Source organism: Ambystoma mexicanum, unplaced genomic scaffold, assembly GCF_040938575.1.
Source record: "Ambystoma mexicanum isolate Mex_15411 unplaced genomic scaffold, UKY_AmexF1_1 Mex_scaf10, whole genome shotgun sequence".
Taxonomy (NCBI): Eukaryota; Metazoa; Chordata; class Amphibia; order Caudata; family Ambystomatidae; genus Ambystoma; species Ambystoma mexicanum.
Window position 1 is genome coordinate 3,220,001 of NW_027182325.1, and position 5,000 is coordinate 3,225,000.

Here is a 5,000-nt window from a genome sequence, read left to right on the forward strand (position 1 = left end):
CAAAACTGCAAGGTCTAGCCGACTAGATGCTTAAAAGTACAAAACTCACTAGGCCCAGAGCCTACGGCCACACCACACTGAATGCGCCCGATCTCGTCTGATCTCGGAAGCTAAGCAGTGTCGGGCCTAGTTAGTACCTGGATGGGAGACCACCTGGGAATACCAGGTGCTGTAGGCTTTTTTGTGCTCCAAGTTCAGGAAGTGAGCCATTTCACAATTTCCTTTCAAAACTGCAAGGTCTAGCCGACTAGATGCTTAAAAGTACAAAACTCACAAGGCCCAGACCCTACGGCCACACCACACTGAATGCGCCCGATCTCGGAAGCTAAGCAGTGTCGGGCCTCTTTAGTATCTGGATGGGAGACCGCCTGGGAATACCAGGTGCTGTAGGCTTTTTTGTGCTCCAAGTTCAGGAAGTGAGCCATTTCTCAATTGCCTTTCAAAACTGCAAGGTCTAGCTGACTAGATGCTTAAAAGTACAAAACTCACTAGGCCCAGAGCCTACGGCCACACCACACTGATTGCGTCTGATCTCGGAAGCTAAGCAGTGTCGGGCCTAGTTAGTACCTGGATGGGAGACCACCTGGGAATACCAGGTGCTGTAGGCTTTTTTGTGCTCCAAGTTCAGGAAGTGAGCCATTTCACAATTGCCTTTCAAAACTGCAAGGTCTAGCCGACTAGATGCTTAAAAGTACAAAACTCACTAAGCCCAGAGCCTTCGGCCGCACCACACTGAATGCGCCCGATCTCATCTGATCTCAGAAGCTAAGCAGTGTCGGGCCTAGTTAGTACCTGGATGGGAGACCGCCTGGGAATACCAGGTGCGGTAGGCTTTTTTGTGCTCCAAGTTCAGGAAGTGAGCCCTTTCTCAATTGCCTTTCAAAACTGCAAGGTCTAGCCGACTAGATGCTTAAAAGTACAAAACTCACTAGGCCCAGAGCCTACGGCCACACCACACTGAATGCGCCTGATCTCGTCTGATCTCAGAAGCTAAGCAGTGTCGGGCCTAGTTAGTACCTGGATGGGAGACTGCCTGGGAATACCAGGTGCTGTAGGCTTTTTTTGTGCTCCATGATTAGTAATTGCGCAACTTCTCAATTATTTTTCAAATTTGGTATGTTTCCAAAATAATTGTATCCCGTTTTATAGCGGAAATGTTGGACAACATCATGAGGGCTGGAGCTACCTTTTTACATAGAATTAGCATACAGGTAGTGTGTTCATGGGTAATAAATCGACTTTCACATGTAATGCAGTACAGAGAATATTGAGTCCTTCAAGAGGCATGAAAGAAACCCATTATTGTGTTGATTGTTCTCTCCACCTCCCTGCAACAGACACAGGATGGATGAATTAAAGTTATCCTACCAGACATAGGAGTCCTGAATGGGCCCACCAGTCTTATATATCTCGCCTGATCGAGGCTGATCGAGCGATGAGCGTGGTATCATGTTGCAAGTGGCTGCATGGCTTAGCTTACTAAATGCAAATGCATAAGAGTAATATTCTTAGCATTCCTAGAGCCTACGGCCACACCACACTGAATGCACCCGATCTCGACTGATCTCGGAAGTTAAGCAGTGTCAGGCCTAGTTAGTACCTGGATGGGAGACCGCCTGGGAATACCAGGTGCTGTAGGCTTTTTTGTGCTCCAAGTTCAGGAAGTGAGCCCTTTCTCAATTGCCTTTTAAAACTGCAAGGTCTAGCCGACTAGATGCTTAAAAGTACAAAACTCACTAGGCCCAGAGCCTACGGCCACACCACACTGAATGTGCCTGATCTCGTCTGATCTCAGAAGCTAAGCAGTGTCGGGCCTAGTTAGTACCTGGATGGAAGACCGCCTGGGAATACCAGGTGCTGTAGGCTTTTTTGTACTCCAAGTTCAGGAAGTGAGCCATTTCTCAATTGCCTTTCAAAACTGCAAGGTCTAGCCGACTAGATGCTTAAAAGTACAAAACTCACAAGAACCAGAGCCTACGGCCACACCACACTGAATGCGCCCGATCTCGTCTGATCTCGGAAGCTAAGCAGTGTCGGGCCTCGTTAGTACCTGGATGGGAGACCGCCTGGGAATACCAGGTGCTGTAGGCTTTTTTGTGCTCCAAGTTCAGGAAGTGAGCCATTTCTCAATTGCCTTTCAAAACTACAAGGTCTAGCTGACTAGATGCTTAAAAGTACAAAACTCACTAGGCCCAGAGCCTACGGCCACACCACACTGATTGCGCCCGATCTCGTCTGATCTCGGAAGCTAAGCAGTGTCGGGCCTAGTTAGTACCTGGATGGGAGACCACCTGGGAATACCAGGTGCTGTAGGCTTTTTTGTGCTCCAAGTTCAGGAAGTGAGCCATTTCACAATTGCCTTTCAAAACTGCAAGGTCTAGCCGACTAGATGCTTAAAAGTACAAAACTCACTAGGCCCAGAGCCTACGGCCACACCACACTGAATGCGCCCGATCTCGGAAGCTAAGCAGGGTCAGGCCTAGTTAGTACCTGGATGGGAGACTGCCTGGGAATACCAGGTGCTGTAGGCTTTTTTGTGCTCCATGATTAGTAATTGCGCAACTTCTCAATTATTTTTCAAATTTGGTATGTTTCCAAAATAATTGTATCCCGTTTTATAGCGGAAATGTTGGACAACATCATGAGGGCTGGAGCTACCTTTTTACATAGAATTAGCATACAGGTAGTGTGTTCATGGGTAATAAATCGACTTTCACATGTAATGCAGTACAGAGAATATTGAGTCCTTCAAGAGGCATGAAAGAAAACCATTATTGTGTTGATTGTTCTCTCCACCTCCCTGCAACAGACACAGGATGGATGAATTAAAGTTATCCTACCAGACATAGGAGTCCTGAATGGGCCCACCAGTCTTATATATCTCGCCTGATCGAGCGATGAGCGTGGTATCATGTTGCAAGTGGCTGCATGGCTTAGCTTACTAAATGCAAATGCATAAGAGTAATATTCTTAGCATTCCTAGAGCCTACGGCCACACCACACTGAATGCACCCGATCTCGACTGATTTCGGAAGTTAAGCAGTGTCAGGCCTAGTTAGTACCTGGATGGGAGACCGCCTGGGAATACCAGGTGCTGTAGGCTTTTTTGTGCTCCAAGTTCAGGAAGTGAGCCCTTTCTCAATTGCCTTTTAAAACTGCAAGGTCTAGCCGACTAGATGCTTAAAAGTACAAAACTCACTAGGCCCAGAGCCTACGGCCACACCACACTGAATGTGCCTGATCTCGTCTGATCTCAGAAGCTAAGCAGTGTCGGGCCTAGTTAGTACCTGGATGGAAGACCGCCTGGGAATACCAGGTGCTGTAGGCTTTTTTGTACTCCAAGTTCAGGAAGTGAGCCATTTCTCAATTGCCTTTCAAAACTGCAAGGTCTAGCCGACTAGATGCTTAAAAGTACAAAACTCACAAGAACCAGAGCCTACGGCCACACCACACTGAATGCGCCCGATCTCGTCTGATCTCGGAAGCTAAGCAGTGTCGGGCCTCGTTAGTACCTGGATGGGAGACCGCCTGGGAATACCAGGTGCTGTAGGCTTTTTTGTGCTCCAAGTTCAGGAAGTGAGCCATTTCTCAATTGCCTTTCAAAACTACAAGGTCTAGCTGACTAGATGCTTAAAAGTACAAAACTCACTAGGCCCAGAGCCTACGGCCACACCACACTGATTGCGCCCGATCTCGTCTGATCTCGGAAGCTAAGCAGTGTCGGGCCTAGTTAGTACCTGGATGGGAGACCACCTGGGAATACCAGGTGCTGTAGGCTTTTTTGTGCTCCAAGTTCAGGAAGTGAGCCATTTCACAATTGCCTTTCAAAACTGCAAGGTCTAGCCGACTAGATGCTTAAAAGTACAAAACTCACTAGGCCCAGAGCCTACGGCCACACCACACTGAATGCGCCCGATCTCGGAAGCTAAGCAGGGTCAGGCCTAGTTAGTACCTGGATGGGAGACTGCCTGGGAATACCAGGTGCTGTAGGCTTTTTTGTGCTCCATGATTAGTAATTGCGCAACTTCTCAATTATTTTTCAAATTTGGTATGTTTCCAAAATAATTGTATCCCGTTTTATAGCGGAAATGTTGGACAACATCATGAGGGCTGGAGCTACCTTTTTACATAGAATTAGCATACAGGTAGTGTGTTCATGGGTAATAAATCGACTTTCACATGTAATGCAGTACAGAGAATATTGAGTCCTTCAAGAGGCATGAAAGAAAACCATTATTGTGTTGATTGTTCTCTCCACCTCCCTGCAACAGACACAGGATGGATGAATTAAAGTTATCCTACCAGACATAGGAGTCCTGAATGGGCCCACCAGTCTTATATATCTCGCCTGATCGAGCCTGATCGAGCGATGAGCGTGGTATCATGTTGCAAGTGGCTGCATGGCTTAGCTTACTAAATGCAAATGCATAAGAGTAATATTCTTAGCATTCCTAGAGCCTACGGCCACACCACACTGAATGCACCCGATCTCGACTGATCTCGGAAGTTAAGCAGTGTCAGGCCTAGTTAGTACCTGGATGGGAGACCGCCTGGGAATACCAGGTGCTGTAGGCTTTTTTGTGCTCCAAGTTCAGGAAGTGAGCCCTTTCTCAATTGCCTTTTAAAACTGCAAGGTCTAGCCGACTAGATGCTTAAAAGTACAAAACTCACTAGGCCCAGAGCCTACGGCCACACCACACTGAATGTGCCTGATCTCGTCTGATCTCAGAAGCTAAGCAGTGTCGGGCCTAGTTAGTACCTGGATGGAAGACCGCCTGGGAATACCAGGTGCTGTAGGCTTTTTTGTACTCCAAGTTCAGGAAGTGAGCCATTTCTCAATTGCCTTTCAAAACTGCAAGGTCTAGCCGACTAGATGCTTAAAAGTACAAAACTCACAAGAACCAGAGCCTACGGCCACACCACACTGAATGCGCCCGATCTCGTCTGATCTTGGAAGCTAAGCAGTGTCGGGCCTCGTTAGTACCTGGATGGGAGACCGC

At 47.6% G+C, this 5,000-nt stretch overlaps 13 non-coding genes and 5 pseudogenes across 13 annotated transcripts in view; all 18 read left to right on the forward strand.

Moving 5' to 3' along the window:
- Nucleotides 1-59: 59 nt before the first annotated feature.
- LOC138551010 (5S ribosomal RNA) lies at nt 60-178 on the forward strand. Its single transcript, XR_011294749.1, has one exon. It is a non-coding gene; the product is annotated as a 5S ribosomal RNA (ribosomal RNA).
- Nucleotides 179-284: 106 nt separating this feature from the next.
- Nucleotides 285-393, forward strand: LOC138545761 (5S ribosomal RNA; annotated as a pseudogene).
- A 106-nt stretch (nt 394-499) lies between these two features.
- On the forward strand, nt 500-608 carry LOC138543943 (5S ribosomal RNA; annotated as a pseudogene).
- Nucleotides 609-714: 106 nt separating this feature from the next.
- Nucleotides 715-833, forward strand: LOC138542563 (5S ribosomal RNA; annotated as a pseudogene).
- Nucleotides 834-939: 106 nt separating this feature from the next.
- On the forward strand, nt 940-1,058 carry LOC138551103 (5S ribosomal RNA). The gene has a single exon (XR_011294837.1). It is a non-coding gene; the product is annotated as a 5S ribosomal RNA (ribosomal RNA).
- A 464-nt stretch (nt 1,059-1,522) lies between these two features.
- Nucleotides 1,523-1,641, forward strand: LOC138539053 (5S ribosomal RNA). Its single transcript, XR_011287132.1, has one exon. It is a non-coding gene; the product is annotated as a 5S ribosomal RNA (ribosomal RNA).
- Nucleotides 1,642-1,747: 106 nt separating this feature from the next.
- Nucleotides 1,748-1,866, forward strand: LOC138540309 (5S ribosomal RNA). Its single transcript, XR_011288362.1, has one exon. It is a non-coding gene; the product is annotated as a 5S ribosomal RNA (ribosomal RNA).
- A 106-nt stretch (nt 1,867-1,972) lies between these two features.
- LOC138550618 (5S ribosomal RNA) lies at nt 1,973-2,091 on the forward strand. The gene has a single exon (XR_011294368.1). It is a non-coding gene; the product is annotated as a 5S ribosomal RNA (ribosomal RNA).
- A 106-nt stretch (nt 2,092-2,197) lies between these two features.
- Nucleotides 2,198-2,316, forward strand: LOC138548312 (5S ribosomal RNA). The gene has a single exon (XR_011292119.1). It is a non-coding gene; the product is annotated as a 5S ribosomal RNA (ribosomal RNA).
- A 106-nt stretch (nt 2,317-2,422) lies between these two features.
- LOC138545328 (5S ribosomal RNA) lies at nt 2,423-2,531 on the forward strand (annotated as a pseudogene).
- A 453-nt stretch (nt 2,532-2,984) lies between these two features.
- Nucleotides 2,985-3,103, forward strand: LOC138541996 (5S ribosomal RNA). The gene has a single exon (XR_011289988.1). It is a non-coding gene; the product is annotated as a 5S ribosomal RNA (ribosomal RNA).
- Nucleotides 3,104-3,209: 106 nt separating this feature from the next.
- LOC138540310 (5S ribosomal RNA) lies at nt 3,210-3,328 on the forward strand. Its single transcript, XR_011288363.1, has one exon. It is a non-coding gene; the product is annotated as a 5S ribosomal RNA (ribosomal RNA).
- A 106-nt stretch (nt 3,329-3,434) lies between these two features.
- Nucleotides 3,435-3,553, forward strand: LOC138550620 (5S ribosomal RNA). The gene has a single exon (XR_011294370.1). It is a non-coding gene; the product is annotated as a 5S ribosomal RNA (ribosomal RNA).
- A 106-nt stretch (nt 3,554-3,659) lies between these two features.
- LOC138548313 (5S ribosomal RNA) lies at nt 3,660-3,778 on the forward strand. The gene has a single exon (XR_011292120.1). It is a non-coding gene; the product is annotated as a 5S ribosomal RNA (ribosomal RNA).
- A 106-nt stretch (nt 3,779-3,884) lies between these two features.
- On the forward strand, nt 3,885-3,993 carry LOC138545329 (5S ribosomal RNA; annotated as a pseudogene).
- Nucleotides 3,994-4,456: 463 nt separating this feature from the next.
- On the forward strand, nt 4,457-4,575 carry LOC138539054 (5S ribosomal RNA). The gene has a single exon (XR_011287133.1). It is a non-coding gene; the product is annotated as a 5S ribosomal RNA (ribosomal RNA).
- A 106-nt stretch (nt 4,576-4,681) lies between these two features.
- On the forward strand, nt 4,682-4,800 carry LOC138540311 (5S ribosomal RNA). Its single transcript, XR_011288364.1, has one exon. It is a non-coding gene; the product is annotated as a 5S ribosomal RNA (ribosomal RNA).
- A 106-nt stretch (nt 4,801-4,906) lies between these two features.
- LOC138540666 (5S ribosomal RNA) overlaps nt 4,907-5,000 on the forward strand; it is a 119-nt gene continuing 25 nt past the window's right edge. Inside the window, exon 1 of the ribosomal RNA XR_011288705.1 lies at nt 4,907-5,000. This exon is cut by the window's right edge and continues 25 nt beyond it. This is a non-coding gene — a ribosomal RNA (5S ribosomal RNA).